At 42.7% G+C, this 20513-nt stretch overlaps 2 pseudogenes; both read left to right on the forward strand.

The window, feature by feature from the left end:
- Positions 1–20513, forward strand: part of LOC147095639 (zinc-binding protein A33-like) — a 359972-nt pseudogene that overhangs the window by 244151 nt on the left and 95308 nt on the right.
- LOC147095641 (major histocompatibility complex class I-related protein 1-like) lies at positions 773–19194 on the forward strand (annotated as a pseudogene).

A 20513-nucleotide genomic window follows, 5' to 3' on the forward strand; every position in this document is an offset into this window, starting at 1 on the left:
GTATTACATTCCTTTGGCTGTTATTTTAGTGGTGCAGCCTGCTTAAAACAAGGGGTTTTCACCTGTGTTACAGCAGTGGACAATAACATGTCTCACTAATATTGCCAACAGTAATTTTAGGGTGAAAATGTACAGCGGTACAGCGAGTGATAAGAGTCAATCAACAAGTGTCTTTGTAGCTTGGTCTGAAATTCCTCTTTTCAATATTTTAGCAGAGCCTCAATCATTTCACAGCAGATAGATTTACACCTCCACTTAAAGAGGGCAAGTTTGAATGTTCAGATTTTGTAGATTGTAAATTTTCTATCACTCAGCAGAAACACTGAAAGTGTCCAGGCTGTGATTGGCATTTCATTGACCTTAACAAGGTGAGACTTTATTTGCCAGTGAGGTTTGTACCTATTCTGAGAAGGCGCACACACAGGATTGGAGATTGCTGCTGCTTTTAACAGCCTGCACTATAATCGCTACTGATCAGGTTCAGTGGGAAATATTCTCGCTGGTGCTTTCAATTAGTGTCCCAGTCTTCCTCCAGTTTCAAGTCTTTGTCATTGACCAGAGTGTTCTTTTCTAATCCAATTCTGCCCGCAGTTCCTAATGCTGGCAATAGAGCCAGAGATTCCCTCCCCAGTGACGGGAGGTGAGTTCTTTCTCATTGGATGAAATGAGTTTCACTGAACGAAATAAGCAGAGTAATGAGGGAGGGGTTCGGACATCTACAAAATCTTCCCGTATCGCTGTGCAGGATTTTAACTGAGTGACTCCCTGAAATATGTTCCTCTTTGCTTTACTGAGCCTTTACTTTTTTCAAAGGGTGCTTCCTGGTAAGTCAAATGACTGGACTTGTGCAGTTATATTCTTTATTAAATGACAGGACTGTCATCGTGAACAACGTATTTGACCCGTGTTTTGTCCGGGATACACGGACTGCCCCTCTGTTTAGTCCGGGTTACACTGTCAACCCCGTGTTTATTCCGGGTTACACTGACTGCCCCGTGTGTAGTCCGGGTTACACTGACTGCCCCGTGTTTAGTCTGGAATACACTGACTGCTCCCGTGTTTAGTCGGGTTACACTGACTGCTCCCGTGTTTAGTCCGGGATTTGCTAACTGCGCCGTGTTTAGTCCGGGATTCACTGACTGCCCCGTGTTTAGTCCGGGTTACACCCCCTGCTCCGTGTTTAGTCCGGGTTACACTGACTGCCTCGGACCTTGCAGATGCCCTGTGGTAGCTCCTGAGTCGAGGCGATGATAGGGGCTTGTGTGACGCTGGACACTTAAAGAAGTTGCCAGAGATTTACTGCTGGAATGAAGTAATGTCCCTCAATCATAGATGGGGATTTGTGCGATGAATCAGGCCGACGTGTTGCCAACTCTGGTTGGACCATTCCAGGAGCTTACATCACATGACCTCCAGCCCAGTCACCCCGCCTTTATTCCCTATCTCCAATATTGTTATAATTGCGACTTTTTTAATGTTATTGTTATCTATCTCCCGAGTTTCTTGTAGCGGTGTCTGGGAAATTTATCTTTAATTCCTGGAGACTCCGGGATAGTTCTGGTGGGTTGGCCAGCTATACTCCGCCTGTCCAATTGATAAAATTGGTGGGGACCATGTAATTTTCGTGACACGGCTTCAGATACATGAACTGAGCGCCAATTCTATTGATGTAAAGTCAGCCTGCAGTCGCTTAAAGGGATGGTGCCTTTTCAAGGGTGGTTAGCAGAGAGCGACCTTACTGGAGCATCAGGCTGCATGACATGGTCAGGTGTCCTCTGATTCTCTGGGCCAGCGGTGGAAGTGCTTGTAGAGCAAGTTAGCACCGGTATTGAGGTACTCGTCTCCACTAATAGGTAACGATAGGCCCGTCAACTTAGTCAGCAGTAACAGCAAGAGGTGGATGAGCAAGCCAGTGGCAGCAACAATGGCTATAAAGTGGACGGTAGCCGAAAGTGGCTGAAGGCTATCGATAGCCTGTTTTGGTCTATCGCCCAATTTTCGTTTCCATTGACTTCAATCCAATAGAAATTCAGACGGTGGACAAAGCTGGCTGCTGATACACTGTCGCCCATTCTGCGCTGCCGCCCAAGACAAATTTACACACATTTTTCACAAGAATCTGGCTGCATTGCAGGAAAAAACTTAATGAGCTCACCAGGTCTGCCATGGTCAGACTCAGCTTCACATCTCTCTTTCGGTCTGCACAGCCTCGCAGTGCTTGAGCTTAGCTGCTGTACTACTGATCATTTCCTCCCCACTTCCCATGGCTCTCCTCCAATCACAACAGACTGTTCATTACATTCCAGTGTGGAATTACCAGAAGCTCATCAACAGTTCAAAATATTCAGCAGCCTGTACAAGCATTTTAAATGGATTAAGTAGTGAAATCCCACAACAAAATAGAAGTGAAATGTCTCCCAAATATTACAGCAGTTTATTTGAGACCAACTGAGGGTCCCTTTAATATCTGCCTTCTGATTGTTTCCAGTTTTCGGGTAGGATCAGGAACTAGGGGTATCAATGTGGGCAGAGAGGGAAATGTTGTTGAGGGCCTTGATAACTTCCTTTAACCCCAATTTGCATATATTCAAGCTGTTTTTTCCCCTCTTTCGCTCTGCAAATCTGAGGCCAATTTTAATGTCACTACAAGCCGCAGGCTGGGAACAGATCACTGTGCCCAGACCAGGGATGGATTCTGCATGGCTTCGTACCATAACTCTGGGTGCACTTCCTCACTAAGTCACCAACGAATCCCCAGGTCAGACGTGGGACTAAAATCTTAAACTTACGATTTACAAATGAGATGAGATGATGTAATTTATTCAAACCATAACATTTTTCATTTATTTTGAAAATGTGAATATTCTTGTAAATGGATAATATTTAATATTAAGGTTCATTTTGCCTTCTCTGCAATGGTTTAACACAGGAGCGATGGCAAAATATTCAGTGATCTTGCATTTTTCTGAATAAATTATTTTTTCCCAAATTCTTTAGGAAACTGACATTTCTAATATTTGATATGCCAATGATGCTTTTTTTTAATGAGTTCCTAGAGTCTCCCTCGCTGCAATATCACTACACCCTGAACCATGGGAGTGCTGATCTGCCGGAGTATAGTGTTCTGGGGATTTTGGATGGCTGTGAGATAGGCTATTATGACAGAAATACGAAAATAACTGTTCTAAGACAGCAATGAATGGCAGAAGCATTTGACAAGAGTTACTGGGAAGGATACACAATCACTTCAGCTGGTTTCCATGGAAACATCAAGGGACAGGTTGATAGATGGTTGCAGTAGGACAAGCAAACATCAAGTGAGTATATTCGTTTGAAAGAACGCAGCAAAGGTCAGGGGTCATTTTAACTTTGGGGATTGTGAAGCATCAGCGTTATTGAACGGACCGCCTAATGTACACCCCGGCTGAGTTTCCCTTCCATTCCCTTCGGTAGAAGGAAACATCAGGTGAGGTATATAATGGGCAACGAATTGGATATCGCCCATTTTATACCATCTTTGGAAGGTAACATTAAACCAATGAACGATATCGGAGATTCTGTGGGTGGAATTCAATGTTGTTGGGTGTCAAATGGGCAGTAGCAGCGAGGCCGCAGTTTATACATGTTGCCTGATGTACCTTTCCATTTCCTGCACTCTAAAGTGTGCCGGGGTATATAACAGGCGGCTTTTCCGCTATCGCCCATTTAGCAACCCCACTGAAGTTGAATTTGACATTCATCGCCAGGTAAAATCTGGGCACCTGTGACTCAGCTGTTGTTTTACACCTCAATCGATTTTCTGAAAATGGAACATGGTGTAAAGTGGGCAGCCGATTTGCAATTGCCCACTTATCACCTGGTGATAAAAGATAAAATATCCCCCCCAAATAAAAACCCACCTGTGTTTATTGAATTACATTTGGATTATTACATTTAATGAATGATATTCACAATATTGGACCAGAAATTTGGGTCCCCACGGGTGAGTACGTGCTGGGTACTCACACGTAGGGCCAATGAAAGTGCCGGTTTCGTGCATGCATTGTGCATGCGGTGGAAACTGGAACTTCTGTTCCCTTGAAAGAAGGGGTTCACAGGTCGAACGCGTGCGCTGGATTGGCAGCGCGTACGCCTGGCACGTTCACTTTTTTTACAGGTTTCTCCAGGAGTGTAAGCCTCTAGCAGCTGCCCATTTAAAAAGCAGTCACAAGGTCTGCTTTTAACAAGGTAAGTGGTGAATTAATTAAAATTTAAACATTTTTCCACAGGTTTATTAGTTTTAAATACTTTAAAGAAAGTTAAGTTTATTTTTAGCCCCGTTAAAAACTGTAATGAATTTGTTCAAAAAATTTAATTATTGTTTAAAATAGTTATTTCATGTAATTTATAATTATTTTAAAAATGTGATTTCTTTTTAAATTTATTTGAAGTTTTATTTAGGTTTTGGGGCCAATCTCTATTCATAGATTAGACAGGTCTTCCTGTCAAATCTATGAATAGAGATTCCCTGCTACGATTGGCTCGCCATGGCTCACGTGATCCCAGGGGATGCTTCGAACTAACTGCGCCCCTGGGATATGCAAGCACTGCTCGCCGGCAGCTGGAGGAGGCCCAGGATTGGAAACTCACACGGGCCCACAGCACAACGGCAGGCGCGCTAGGTAAGTGCAGGTCGGGAGCTTGCACCCGCGGGAAGCCTCCGACCCCAATTTCTGGCCCATCGTATTTATTGAATAATTTGATGGTTGTTTTACATGTATACTAATCATATTTATTTATTGGAGTAATTTTTAAATCTTCAGGCAAAAATGTAAAACCGTCAATATCCGAATGGCCACCTGTTCTGCACCTTGCTCGGATTCCCTTTCCATTGGGCGAGGTTTATAACAGTCCACTGACCCGATATTGTCCTCTTTACACTAGGGCCACAATTTAAAATTACCCACCCGATTCATGGTAATATTACTTTTAGTGAATGATACTAGTAAAACATTTATTGAATGACATTGGAAATATCACATTTATTGTATCATATTGGAAATATTATGTTTATTTAATTATATTGTCAATATTAAATTTAAGTGTTTTTATTCATATAATTACATTTGTTGAATGATCTTGGTGAGCACATATATATGTAATGTAGATGTGTAAGTTTGAGGCTCCAATGCCGTCTTATATCCAGTAGGTGGTGTTTCACAAAGGCATACTGCCGGAACAGTAGTTTTCTATTCATTAGGAGTAGATTTGGTCCTTGGGCAATAGTGTAAAATGAGCGATATCGAGCTGACTGCCCAATATACACCTTGCTGGATATTCCCTTTCATTGACCTCAATGGACATGAAAATCAGGCTGTGTGTGTAATGGGCGGCCGGTCCAAAATCGCCCATTATACACTCTCACCCAGAGTCAAAATAACCCCCATGGAGTCAAGTCCATTGTAACAAGGATTGAGGAGAGGGAATTTTAGCCCAAGCCGTGCAAATATAATTCAGTCCCCAATTTATACTAAAATAAAAACAGAAAATGCTGCAAATACTCAGCAGCTCAGGCAGCATCTCACACACACACAGAATCACAGAAACCCCACAGTGCAGATAGAGGCCATTTCGGCCCATCGAGCCTGCACCGACACATATCCCACCCGATCCCCGTAACCCCTACACCAACACATATCCCACCCTATCCCCACGTATTTAATCCTCCTAACACTAAGGGTCAATTTATCATAGCCAATCAACCTAACCTGCACATCTTTGGACTGTGGAGAGAGAAACAGAGTTAACGTTTCAGTTCGATGACCCTTCGTCAGAACCAGAGGTGTTTTACACATCGGAGTTTTCCAGAGGTACAGGCTGAGGATTTGGGCAATTTAAACTGAGGCATTACAGCGTCACCATCGGTGGGAGGATGCAATTACAGGTCTTCGACCTGAAACGTTAACTCTGTTTCTCTCTCTACAGATGCTGCCTGACCTGATGGGTATTTCCAGCATTTTCTGGTATTTTTTTAGATTGCCAGTATCTGCAGTATTTTGCTTTTGCCCTGACTTATACTTTCTGGCATGTTATATCATTTATAGCTAACTAGAAAAGCTGATTGAAAACTGTGAAGGTGTGAAATAGAGTTGTTTTACACATCGGAGTTCTCCAGAAGTACAGGCTGAGGAGTTGGGCAATTTAAGCTGAGGCACTACAGCGCCACCACCGGAGGGAGGGTGCAATTACAGCCTGCTAACTTTACATCGGGAACTCCCATTTTAAATGTTGGCAAATAGAATCATAAAATTATACAGCACAGAAAGAGGTCACTCATGCCTGTGCCAGGCCTTTGAAAGAGCTATGCAATTAGATCAACTCCACTGCACTTTCCGCATAGCCCTACAAATTTCCCACTTCAAATATTTATCCAATTCCCTTTTGAAAGTCACTATTGAGTCTGCTTCCAACACCCTTTCAGGCAGTGCATTCCGGATCACAACAACTTGTTGCATTAAAAAAATTCTCCTCATATCGCCTCTGATTCTTTTTCCAATTACACTAAATCTTTGTTCTCTGGTTACCGCCCTCTCTTCCACTGGAAACAGTTGCTCCTTATTCACTCTACCCAAGCCCTTTATAATTTTGATCATAAATTCCCACAGGTTTACATAGGATATACGGCACAGAAACAGGTCATTCGGCCCACCCAGTGCATGCCAGCGTTTATGCTGCACTCGAGCCTCCTCCCGTCGTTCCTCCTCTAAATCTGTCCGCATAACTCTCTATTCCCTTCTCCCTCATATGCTTGTCCAGCCTCCCCTTAAATGCATCTATACTACTCTCTTCAACCACTCCCTGTGGTAGCGAGTTCCACATTCTCAATACTCTTTGGGTAAACAGTTTTCTTCTGTATTCACTATAGGATTTCTTGATGACTATCAGATATTGATGGCCTCTAGTTATGCTCTTTCCCACAAGTGGAGAGATTGTCTCTGTATCCAATCTATCATAACTTTTCATAACTTTAAAGACTTCTATAAGGTCACCCTTCAGCCTTATTATTTCAAGAAAAAAGAGACCAAGCCTGGTCATCCTCTCCTGATATGTATACCCTCGCATTTCTGGTATCATCCTTGTAAATCTTCTCTGAACCCTCTGCAGTGCCTCTATATGTTTTTTATAACATGGAGTCCAGAACTGCACGCAATACTATAAGTGTGGCGTAACCAAGTTTCGATTCAGGTTTAGCACAACTTCACTACTTTTCAATTCTATACCTCTAGAAATAAACCTTATTGCTTAGTTTTTTTGGCCTTGCTAACCTGTGGTGCAACTTATATCGTTTTGAGTATTTGTACTCTGAGATCCCTTTTTTCCTCTACCCCACCTAGACTCACACCCTCCAAGTGATGTGACCTCCCTATTCTTCCTACCAAAATGTAACACCTCATAGTTATCTGTATTGAGCTTCATTTGCCAATTATTTACCCATTCTGCAATGGTATTAAAGTCCTCCTTTAATTTTTTGCAGTCCTGCTCAGTATGTACTATACCCCCACCACAATTTGGTATATTCCGCAAATTTTGAAATTATGTTTTTGATTCCACAGTCTGAATTGTTAATGTAAATTGTGAACAACAATGGTCCCAGCACTGATCCTTGTGGAACACCACAATCCACCTTCTGTGAATAGCTACCCTTTACTCCAGTTCTCTGTGTTCTGTATTGAAGCCAGTTATCAATCCATTCTGCTTCTAGTACCCTGACTCCGCATTTTCTGAGTTAAGGATATAGGCTCTAATTAAAAACCAGGATCTTGAGTGTAATAATTTCTGGATTATTGCCCGAGCCAGGTGCAAATTGTCATCGAAACAGACAGATCAGGAGAATTAACACGGGGCTAAAGGGCAGGTGTGGGAAAGAGTGGTTCCATTTTATGGACATTGGCAGCAGTTGTGTTGCAGGAAGGAGCTGTACCAATGGGATGGGCTCCACCTGAACAGGTATGGGGCTGGTGTCCTACCAGAAAGTGTAAATAGGGAGGTGGCAAAGGCTTCAAACAAGTAAGAAGAGGGGAGGGATCTACCTGAAACGTAAGCAGCCTAAATATTAACAAAACAGGAAAAGTGCGCATAGGAAAAAATAAATTAAGGGAGGACATTGGCGGCAAGTGAATAAATAGTTATAGAATAGGAGTCTAAGAAGATCGTTAAACAAAAAGTGAGAGGAAATCCTATTGAAAATGAGTTAAACAGTCTGTACAGCAATACACACAGTGTCTGTAATAAAACAGGTGATCTGGAGGGAATAATGCGTTGGGAGGAACCAGCCAAATTAGGGATTACTGAGACATGGCTACAGAAAACTCAGGACTGTTAGTTAAACATTGCAGGGTATAACATATTCAGAAAAGATAGAGAGGGAAAGGGGGAGGTGGAGTAGCTGTACTCATAATGGATAACATAATGGCGGTAGAAAAATGAGACGTAGATATCAGCAAGACAAAAATAGAATTCACATGGTTAGAGATAAAATATAATAAAGGATCAATCACACTAATAGGCAAAGTCTACAGACTACCTAATAGTAGAAGGGAGGGGGAGGAAGAAATATACAGTCAAATCAGAGAAATTTGTAAAAAACGTAAAATAATAATCATGGGGGATTTCAGCTACCCCAATATTAATTGGGCATAAGTGGTAGGTAAAGGGGTTAAGGGTGTGGAGTCCCTACAATGTCTATGGGACTCCTTTCTAACCCAATATGTAAAAAGTCCAAGAAGGGAGGATTCATATTGGATCTAGTTACGGGGAATGAGCCAGAGCAGATAAGCGAATTAAATAGGGGAACATATAGGCAATAGTGACCATAATATAATATGCAGTAAGATAATAATAGAGATGGACAAAAGTGTGACAAAAAACAGTGTGGAAAAAAGCTGATTTTGAGGGGCTGAGAATAGAACTTGGGAAGATAAAATGGGCAACAATATTGGCAAACAACGATGTAGAACGACAAGTGGAAACATTTGAAATGGATTTCAGCAGAGTGCAGCAAAATATATTCTGCTAAACGGAAAGAACAAACTAAACATTAATGAGACTCCATGGATGAATAAAGACATAAGGGAACAATTGAGGGTAAGTAAAGCGGCATAAATTAATTACATAGACAGCAGAGGATTGCATAAGAGAGAATAGGAAGGGATTAGAGAGAAATAAAAAAAACAATTAGGAAGGCAAATAGGAACAATGAAATTAAATTATCAAGGGACATGAAGCAAAATAGTAAAATATTTTACAGGCACACCAATAAAAGAGGAAAGTTGGGATGGGAATATGGCCTTTACGGGATAGACAGGACAATACCACAGGTAACGATAGGGAGAGAGCAGAAACATAAAATCATTATTTTGCTTTGATATTTAACAGGGAGATAGAAAAGTGGACATGACATTGGATGATGAGATGCATAATGAGATGTGCATTTAAAAGAAAAAGGGGATATAGTAATCTAATCAAACTCAAAGAAGATAAAACTCCTGGTCCGGATGGATTGCATCCACGCATTTTAAAGGAATCTGGGGAAGAGATAGCAGAGACATTACTACACATACTTAATAATTCATTAGAAAAAGGTGTAGTTCCAGAGGACTGGCGGACAGCTAACGAAATACCTATATTTAAGAACGGGAATAGAACATGTCCAGGGAATTATAGAACAGTCAGCTTATCATGGCTGGTAGGAAAAATAATGAAATCTCTACTAAAGGAGAGAATAGAAGAACATCTAGAAATGATAGCATAATAATGAACAGTCAGCATGGATTTCAAAAGGGAAAATCTTGCTTGACCAAACTTATTGTTTTTTTTGAAGAGGTACCAGAGAGAGTAGACAATGGTAATGCAGTAGATGTAATTTTTCAAAGGCCTTCGATAAGGTACCACATAATAGACTAATTCATAGAGTCTGAGAATGTGGAGTCAGAGGACAAGTAGCAGAAAGATTGCTAGCTGGCTTCAAGACAGAAAGCAGAGAGTACAGGTAAAGGGTGGCTTTTCACAGTGGCCGAAGGTGGGTAGCGGTGTTCCACAAGGATCAGTGCTGGGACCACAGCTCTTCACAATTTACATTAACGATTTAGAATTTGGAATCAAATAAACAATTTCTAAATTTGTGGATGATAACAAATTGGGATGGGATCGTCAATACTGAAGATGACTGCAAAAAATTACTGGAGGAGATTAATAAATTTGCAGAGTGGGCAAATAATTGGCAAATGAAGTTCAACACAGATAAATGTGAGGGCTGCATTTTGGTAGTAAGAATAGGGAGGTAAATTATCACTTGGAGGGTGCGAGTCTAGGTGGGGTAGAGGAGCAAAAGGGTCTCGGAGTACAAGTACACAAATCATTAAAAGTTGCACCACACGCTAGCAAGGCCATTAAAAATGCAAATCAAGCACTAGGATTTAATTCTAGAGGGATATAATTGAAAAGTTGGGAAGTTATGCTAAGCCTGTATCGAACCTTGGTTAGACCACACTTAGAGCACATAGAATTGATAGGCATTGATAAAATGTGACAACAGCATGTAAGGTTGTGTGGACAGGCAGAACATACGCCTTATAATATAATACAGATAGATTTATAGTTAAACAGCAACATTTATTCAATTTGGGAAGCAGAGCAGTAGAATTGTTTGGAGCACAGCAGCTTCTCTGGGAAATGCAAAGCTAAGTCCGACAATGTCACCACCAGTGGGGTGGTGTAATTACAGCATGACCAGCTTGCGATGGCAGCTTCCTTTATAAAGGTGGTCACAGGAATTTATAAACACAAATGTAACAAAAATGTGACACCAGGAAGTATGTTTTTGTGGACAGGAATTGCACACACATCTAACTTTGTTTAATTTAATACTTAATTTGCTGTGGCATTGCATATATGAGGGGTAATATTAACTTTTTGTGACAGTGTGAAATGCGCAATATTGGATCGGTCACCAATTACACACTCCGCGCAATCTTTCCTTCCATTGGGGCCATGGTGAATTGACAAACCGTTTTATATCTTTGAAGTCAATAGAGAAAAATGGGTGCAGGGTGAACCGGGCTGCTGACTCGCCCTGAGCCCATTCATACGGGCATTGCATATAATATCAGGGACTTGATGTTGATTTACAGACGACATTGGTTAGGACACTGTTGGGGTTATACATGCAGTTCTGACCAAACATTATAGCAAGAATATTAAAACCATGGAAAAGTGCTTCACTATAACGAGTGATTGTAGTTATGAAGAAAGACTTGAAAATGGTATACTTTCACAGAAATAGACAAGGTTAGTGGAGGATGTGAGAGGTTTTCGCAGTTACGTAGGTATTTGATTGGGCAAGCAATGCATGCTTCATCCCCTGTTGGTGAATTGCTAATAAGTGTCACACAGTCACTAGAAGAACAACGGTAAACATTAGGATTTTCTCCATTAGAATATGCAATGTTACTGAGGCAGCTACAACAACATAATTAAAAGGGAACTCGATAAATATATGAAAAGGAGGATTATGGAAGGAAATGGGCATCGGCAGGGAAATGGATTTAAAGCAAACAGCTGCCGTTTAACTTTGGTGCCAATTGATCTCTTTCTGTGCTGTGAATTCTATGTCCCTGTGCGATTATGCTTGTTTTAGACACTGAACTCCATTTCAACCCTTAGTAATGGAAATAATGACTGGATGTGAAGTGACCAGAAAATAACTGAAATTATCAGACTTTGTGTGAATAGATGGAATAATTATGTAGCTATTGATTGACTCAATTACTGTTCTAGGTATTCACTACATTCAAGGACTTTTTGGCTGTGAGCTGAATGATGCCAATCCTAGTGCAGGGGTTTTGAAGTTGGCTTTTGATGGAAGATACGCATTTAGTTTTAATGAAGACAAATTGGTTTGGATTGTACACGATCCAGTAGCTCAGACCCTCAAAGTGAAATGGGATAAGGGAAAAAGATGAACCTTTATTTCAGGAGCTTGTTAGAGATGGACTGTGCGGATTTATGGAGGACATACTATTCAATTGGAAACGCATCACTAACCAGAAATGGTAACTTGAGAACAATCTGGGGGTAATTTTAAATTTTGGCGACAGTGTAGAACTGGCGATATAGATCAGCTTCCGTTATACACTCTCCCTCTTCTCGTTTAACAGGCAGCTGATCCGATATCATCTGTTTTACACTAGTGGTGAAGTTAAAATGACTTCATTCATTCTAATGTGAAATGTGCGCCTTTTATTGAAGTTGAAAATAACTGTCGTTCTATCATGTAGTTTCCCCTGAGGCCTCAGTTATTGCCAGGGCTGCTGATCGTTGGTTTCTCCACTGCATTGTGACTGGATTTTACCCGCAGTCCATCAGCGTGACCTGGTTGAAGAATGGAGAACATGCGCCTGAGACCAAATCTACTGGGTTATTACCCAATGAAGATGGGACGTATCAACTGATGACAACCCTTGAATTTGATCCATATGATGGGAAACAATACTCCTGTCATATTGAGCACAGCAGCTTGCCGGGTGGGAAGACTGTCTCCTGGGGTAAGGACATGAGCAGCGATACTGAACAACCCTTCAATAATAGCAACACTCACCCATACAGAGATAGAGAGCAGAAAGAGATCAATGAATGAATGACTGAACCAAATTGTACATTACCCCCTGCTTTTCTATTCTATTCCTCTAGAAATGAACCGGATATTCTGTCTCCCGGTGACTTTCCTTCATTACTATTGGGTTTTCTGTACTGTTGATAATGGACAAGAAAAGGAAAATTTAAATCTTCCACTCCCAGTAACTGTCATTTCTTTTCCGTCACTTTTCTCTGTCTAGCTCTTTCTCTCTCTTTCTTTAAAAATCTGACAACACTTTTGCTATCTCTGTACTTCAGGCTGTCTGTGACTGTTCCTCATTCTTTTTCTCTCGTTTTGTAAATTTCTGTTATCTTCTGACTCTTCCATAATCTTCACCCACCCTTCCTTGTGAGCTTCTCACACACTTGCGTTCTCTCTATACCTTTCCCATTGCTTCTTGCTGTCTATCTCCACTCTGTACCCACATCCCCCACACACCGCATGGTCTCAGTGTTAGATAGCAAATCAGTCGCTGTTCAGAGTCTATCTGGGTTAGAGAATGGATTAATCTGCATTCACCACCCGCTCTCAGACATCAGACTATTTATTTGTCCGACTTGCTGTTGCTTCACACTTTGTTTCTGATTTCTCCTTGTTGTTCCCTTTCACTTTGGTGATGGAGCTGCTCGATTTCTGAGCTTGAACCTTTGCTCTGTGCTGAGTTATTTCCCTCTCAGCTTCAGTGTGGTTTTTCTTTGCTTGTCTCTTTGCTTTGGCGGGGAATGAAATGACGGGTCACTTTGGGATAATAGAGGAGGAGAGGGAAAGTGTTGTGAGGAAATGTCATTAAAATGTAGTGCAGTGGGGGGAGGGGTGATAAAATAATGCGGCCTGGCGGCAAGGCTGAGTCTGAGGCTGGGCTCCTGAGGCGGGGATGGGCCGAAGTGCACTGGGAGCTGCAGGCAGGGAAGGTGGGGGCGGTGGGCTTTGCCCAGAAAGCAAGAATCTGCAGTAAGAATGAAGGTTGGGAAAGCCGGGGGCGGGTGGACCACAGGAAATATGTCTCGAAATTGCTGTTGGTGATTAACAGGTTCACCAAATGTCTCCAGGGGAACCTCCTGCTATTGGTTTAGTCACAGCGGGGTAGATTTCCAACCTGCCGCCCGGGTGTGAAACCGGAGTTGCCACCAATGGGATGCAAAGCGGGCAGTTTCTGTGACAGGCGGCTGATCCTTAGCGGCAGTTTCACACCAGTGCGGCACGGTGAAAATCTACCACAAATTGTTCAATAGATATCGGTACTGCTCAGTCAGGTCTCTCTGTGGAAAGGTGCCTCCCTCAGGAACAGGTACGATGTTCCTTATGATCTGGAAAAGTATTTCTTGTCGGTTACTGCGCTGATCCTCTGCTGAGGGTAATTTCCAGATGCCGTGGCCCAATCTGTGCAGGTCCCAGTTGTTTAACACAATCCCTGTAATTAGACAATCGGTTCATTAAAGGTCTGTTTTATGGGCTGCATATACAAAGCTTCATATAATCATATCTATCTATCTATCTATCTATTTTTCTGTCTGTCTGTCTAGCTATCAAACTATCAATCTATCAATCTATCTGTCTATCTCTCTGCCTGTCTGTCTGTCTACCTATCTCTCTGTCTGTCTGTCTGTCTGTATGTATGTCTATCTATCTATCTATCTGTCTATATCTCTCTCTATCTGTCTGTCTGTCTATCTATCTATCTATCTTTCAATTTTCAAAGTGGTGAGTGTGTTCAGGATTCCGAAGCTGCTGCCCCAATCTAACATTACAAAAGAGACAGATTGGAAATGATCGGGTGTCGCCTATTGTTAAACGACAGCACAAAGGTGCCCTTGCAGTATTTTGGGTGTTCGCAATAATAGAAACGGATTCTATGTGCAGTTACAGACTCTGACCACTGAGTGTCAGTGTGGAGCATTCTGGGTTTTGGAGAAAGCAGCCATATTGCTATCGATAAGTAAAAGAAGGTAAACATTTAACCGTGTGAATTAAATGTAAACTTTGCATCTTGAGCCCCCTCCCATCACACGGAGTTGTGGGGATGGTCAGAAGCTCTATCCCTGGGAGCTGGCATAGTGATATCATCTATTTAACTGCCATTATTTACCCCTCTTATTGCCCCTTTCACCAGGCCGCCACACACAGGCCTCTGCCACTTTTCTACCTGGCTCACCTCACCCAGCAATCCTTGGGGGGTTGTGGGGGAGGATCCCGCTAGCTTTCCCCCGCCTCGCTGAGAACCACTAACACAACCCTTTCCATTGGCCTCCCAGCAGCACATTCATATCGCTGGCCCAGCCCCGATCAGTCTAGAAACCATGCTTCACTCTTCACAGCCATTGCTTCTTCCCCCAGCACCACAGACACCTGTACAGCCTGACCACCTCTCGTTCACCAGAATCTGTGCTTATTCACAAAAAGCGAACTTTGTGGCTTTAAAGAAACCTGGCTTCAACTTAGCCCAGAAATTCGGGTCGGAGGCTTCCCGCGGGTGCAAGCCTCCGACCTGCACTTACCTGGCGCGCTGGCCGTTGAGCTGTGGGCCCGCGTGGGATTCCGATCCTGGGACTCCCCCAACTGCCGGCACGCAGTGCTTGCATATCCCAGGGGCGCAGTTAGTTCAATGAGTCCCCTGGGATCACGTGGGCCATGGAGTGCCAATGGTAGCAGCGAAATGCCCATTCATAAAATTGACAGGAAGAGCTGTCAAAACCATAAATACTATAAGCCCCAAAAATCACTGAAACTTCAAATAAATTTAAAAAAAAAATCACATTTTTAAAGTAACTATAAATTATATAAAATAACTATTTTAAACAATAATTTAAGATTTTGAAAAAGATAATTACATTTTCTAACGGGGCTAAAAATAAACTTACCTTTCTTTAAAGTATTTAAAAATAATAAACCTGTGGAAAAAATGTTTCAATTTTAATTAATTCACCACTTACCTTGTTAGAAGCAGGCCTTGCCCCTGTTTTTATATGTGGAGACTTACCCTCCCGGAAATACCTGGGGAAAAAAAGTAACTTCAATGCACATGCGGTGCATCTCGGGCGCATGCGATCCACCTCTGAACCCCTTCTTTCAAGGGAACGGAAGTTCCGGTTTCCCGTGCATGCGCAGTGAATGCACGAAACCGGCACCTCCATTGGGCCTATGGGTGAGTAGCCCCTGCGTACTCACCCGTGGAGACCCGAATTTCTGGGCCATTATATTGTGCACTATATGGTGTGGGGATACTGTCCATAGAAAACAGCGCAACATCCTGCTTACCATGGGCAGAGCCATAGGTTTCCACTCAATATATATAAAACTGTCAATCCGCACATATAATTAAAAACCTTTGCTAATATTTTTCAGAAGGACAAATAGAGAAAGACAAGCACGTGGGGCTGATTGTCGTGTGTGTACTGGTATGGCTGGCTATCATTATAGCTTTCAACTATACACGGAGGAGAAAACGGAGAGGTAAGTTGAGGGAATAATGTCACACCCTTGTTTGTAAAAGTATTACACAGCAGAAAATCCTTTGTATTGTCCCAGGCTTATATTTGAATCTTAAATATCTGTTTTAAATAAACAAATAAAAACCTGCCATTCTATCCCGCCTTTTGCAGTCTCCGGGCATCCCAAAGCACTTTACAGACAATGAATTAATTTATTTTTAACTGTAGACACTGTTCTAATGTAGGAAACGTGGCAGCAAATTTGCACACAGCAAGCTCCCACAAACAGCAATGTGATAATGATCAGGTAATCTGTATTACTAATGTTGGTTGAGGGATAAATGTTGGCCAGGACACAGGGAGAACTCCCCTGCTCTTCTTCTAAATATTGCCATGGGATCTTTTCTGTTCAGCTGAGAGGAGAGAGAGGGCCTTGGTATAACATCATGTCCGAACGACCGCCCGGCCGTCAAATTAATGTGCATGTTGAAACTTTTTCCTGTCCACCTTTTTCTCCTTACAACTCATTGGCTCCCAGGCATGGGCAGCCCTCGGGTACCTGGTTTGAGGAGCCACACTTCATGTGTGTTCCCCTAGACAAGGAGGTCCTGTGTTGATAGAGCCCCCCTTTCCTGCAGGGGTCAGTGGATGGTCATCAAGAGCAGAACCTCAGCCATTTCTGTCCTTCCAAGCCCAGGAATCCTGGAGCTAATGTGAACTCCCCGACAGCAGCGACCAGCGCACTCAGGAGGAGCCTGGTTAGGATGGTGCATTTTCTCACTGAGACTTGGCCTTTGAATGAATTTCTCCATAATCTGTCCATTTAACTGGATGTCCTTGTTGGACTGTAAGCATCTACCCAGTAGAAGGAGGCTAGTTGTAGTCAGGTATTTGTGAGCGGCGGGTCATTCTAATGAATCATTTTAGACAGAGGCTGTGAGTTCCTGATTCTATCAATCCCATCAAGGAAGGTGACCAGCAGATGATTCCCATTGGCACTGAGGGGAAATGGGAACTGAAGCCATCTAACCTCTTGCAGTGTAACTGGCTACAGAGCAGCAATCACAGAGGTTTGGGAAATGGCTGCCTTAAGGGTTGCACTGTAGGATCTAACGGAGAGCTACCTGTAAGGGGAAGAACCATGAAAAAAGAATGAACAAGTCACTTCATTCTCTGTACTGTGCTCTGCACTGTCATCTCGGGATTGTCTAACATTTGCATTTCACTCCCTAGATTACAAAGTTGTTTAACCAGAACCTGAGAGGGTCACACGCAAGTCTTTCATTGGATCAAAGGATACGCTGAAATAGTCATCGTGAATCAATTGCTTTATTACTGAAACAACTCTGTCTGCAAAAATATTTCACCCAGGCCTTATGTTTCAGTCACTTTATTAAAATATTACTAATTTGCTTAACATTGAAGGAACATTATGTCAAATCTCATCTACAATTGCACACACTGGCTCTTTAGACTTTACATAACGGCCTCGCGGAATAATGGCACGCCAGGGAGTTTAAAATATGTTTTATTAATATTGATACATTCCTCATTAACACAAACTTCATTTCATTTTTCTATTCATCTCTTGAAGGCTTGACTCCGACATTGGCCTCAGGTAAACAGTCTCCCTTTGTGAGCAGAAACAGTGACTGTGGAAACACTGTTCAATTACTGGAAACACAGCCGAGCCTGATCCTGTCCACACACTCACATTTCACCAGCAGCATCGCCACCACCGTGGTCCGGAGCAAATCCCCAGGCCATTTCTCCCTCCGTAACTGAAGGGAACGAGTCTAGTGTAGTACCTCTGCTGCTAACCCTGTGGTTACAATGGGAATGAGAATAAGACTGTGTCTATCACCGGTGGCCAATCTGCAACATCGGTTTCAGTCTCCAGCGGCAAGTGGAAAATCTTCTCCAGAGAGTCAAGTTGAAAATTAAAATGTCACACAACAAAAAATGGATTTAGGGTATATTTTCGGGCGAAGCTTCAACTTCGGGGTGGGTCATAAAACTGGCTTTATTGTTTCGGCTGCCGTTTATAAATGCCGCCCGAATCTCCTTCCATTGACCTCGCCCCCACCACAGGTGAAGGTTCCACTGACCGGGGGTGAAATTCATCTTCAGGCGCAGCGCAAAACAGGCGGGAGGAGGTCGGCCGCTCATTACGCACCCGCCCGACTTTCCTCACCATTAAACTCTACCGAAAAATAACATCGTGTTGGGCGAATAACAGGCGGCTGATCGGCTGCTGCCCGTGTTGCTGAATTAAAATGGAAGCGAGGCTCAATTCTTTCTAGTCAGTTCTGGTTAGACTCAGACTTTTCAATTATTTCCCTAACTTAGTAATTAGAGCCAAGGGATATTGCATCAGGTTATTTAACTACTCTCTGAATTTAGTCTGGTACACTGCATAAATAATGATATTTGTGCAGGAACTCAAATTCTGCAGCATATATCCAGTTTGTTCCATGGTGGTGAAAGGATTACTGTAATATGTGTGCAAGTATTGAATATCCATATATGTACACATATATGATGAATAAAAGTTACCGTCCATAACAGAATGAAACTGCCAGATATGACCAGCAGTAGAACGATGGATTTCCTGCGGCAGTTTCCTTTGGAGAGGCCGCACTTTTCCAGGGGGAGAATCGCGATGGTCATCAAGTTGTCTGCAAACAGGGACAGGACAGGGGGAGGGGGGGGGGGAGGGAAATACATCAGGATTGTGGATATCAAAATTAACTCATACAATAAAACCGTGTATTAATTAATGCAGACTCAAATCATGCACTCTCTGTGAAATACACTCACCATGGCTCCTGGGCTTGCTGATCAATTCTCTTCGACAGTATCCGTGGTCATCCATTGCCATCCTTCATCCTTTCTTCCCCCAACCTCCTTTCATCCATTGCTTAAGATACTCTGGCTCTGATAGTGAAGGGATTCCAACGCAAACTACAAGTTCAAACTACAATTTCAAACTACTACAAGTGTAAAGCTCCCCCTGCAGAGCCCACTGCCCATCCCCCGACCCAGCCTGTCTTGGTTCTCACTGAGCTCTTTCAACTGCCGGAACTCTGCTGAAACTTAACATCCATCACTGGATTCCTCGCGAACAGGAGTGTGTTGCTCTACTGATGACAATGTTTCAGTCCGGCTGTGGCTCTGCTCTGATTTTCAGTCGCTTCAAGTTTTATGCTGCTGACTTCTTTTGTCAAGTTGGTTTCCGATCTCCTGGACTTCTCTGGACATCTAGACTACGTATCTGCTTTGAACTACCCTGGATTACACCACTATATATTGGCCAGAACTTTGGGTCCCCACGGGTGAGTACGCGCTGGGTACTCATGCGTAGGCCCAATAAAAGTGCCGGTTTCGTACATGCACTGCACATGCGCGGGAAACCGGAACTTCTGTTCCCTTAAATGAAGGGGTTCACAGGTCGAACGCGTGCACCAGAGAGGCAGCGCGTACGCCTGGAACTTCCGTTTTTTTTGTAAGTTTCTCCGGGAGGGTAAGTCTCCCAGAGCTACGCTTGTAAAAAGCAGTCGCAAGGCCTACATTTAACAAGGTAAGTGGTGAATTAAGTAAAGTTAAAACATTTTTGCCACAAGTTTATTATTTTTAAATACTTTAAAGAAAGGTAAGTTTATTTTTAGCCCCATTAGAAAGTGTAATTATTCTTTTCAAAAATTTAAATTATTGTTTAAAATAGTGATTTTATGTAATTTATAGTTATTTTAAAAATGTGATTTAAAAAAAAATTATTTGAAGTTTTAGATATGTTTTGGGGCTGAATTGTAATCATAGTTTTGACAGGAAATGACAGGTCTTCCTGTCAAACCTATGAATACAGATTCCCTGCTAGCATTGGCTCTCCATGACCCACGTGGTCCCAGGGGACACTTTGAACTAACTGCGCCCCTGGGATACGCAAGCACTGCGCGCTGGCAGTTGGAGCAGGCCCAGGATCGGAATCCCACGCGGGCCCACAGCACACGGCCAGCACGCTAGAAAAGTGCAGGTCGGAGGCTTGCACCCACGGGAAGCTTCCAACCCGAATTTCTGGGCCTATGTTTCTGCACTGGATTACACTGGGTTACACTGTAAAACTTATCTGCTGTGTCTCTATCTCTGCTGCTGAAAGAAGATGTTTTTTTAACTTTCAAAACTGTGCCTGTGTTTCTGCTGAACTGGTTCTACTGGTTTTTCAGCTCTGCTGGCTTCTAGATAGCAGCTGCTGCTTCATAGGATTACTTAGGATATACGGCACAGAAGCAGGCCACTCGGCCCAACCAGTCCATGCCGGTGTTTATGCCCCACTCGATTCACCTCCTGCCTTTTCTCATCTAAATCTATCAGCATAACCCTCTATTCACTTCTCCCTCATCTGTTTCTTCAGC

This window comes from Somniosus microcephalus, unplaced genomic scaffold (assembly GCF_052327205.1).
Source record: "Somniosus microcephalus isolate GS21.2 unplaced genomic scaffold, FLI_Smic_1.0 unresolved_chr1, whole genome shotgun sequence".
NCBI classification, from domain to species: domain Eukaryota; kingdom Metazoa; phylum Chordata; class Chondrichthyes; order Squaliformes; family Somniosidae; genus Somniosus; species Somniosus microcephalus.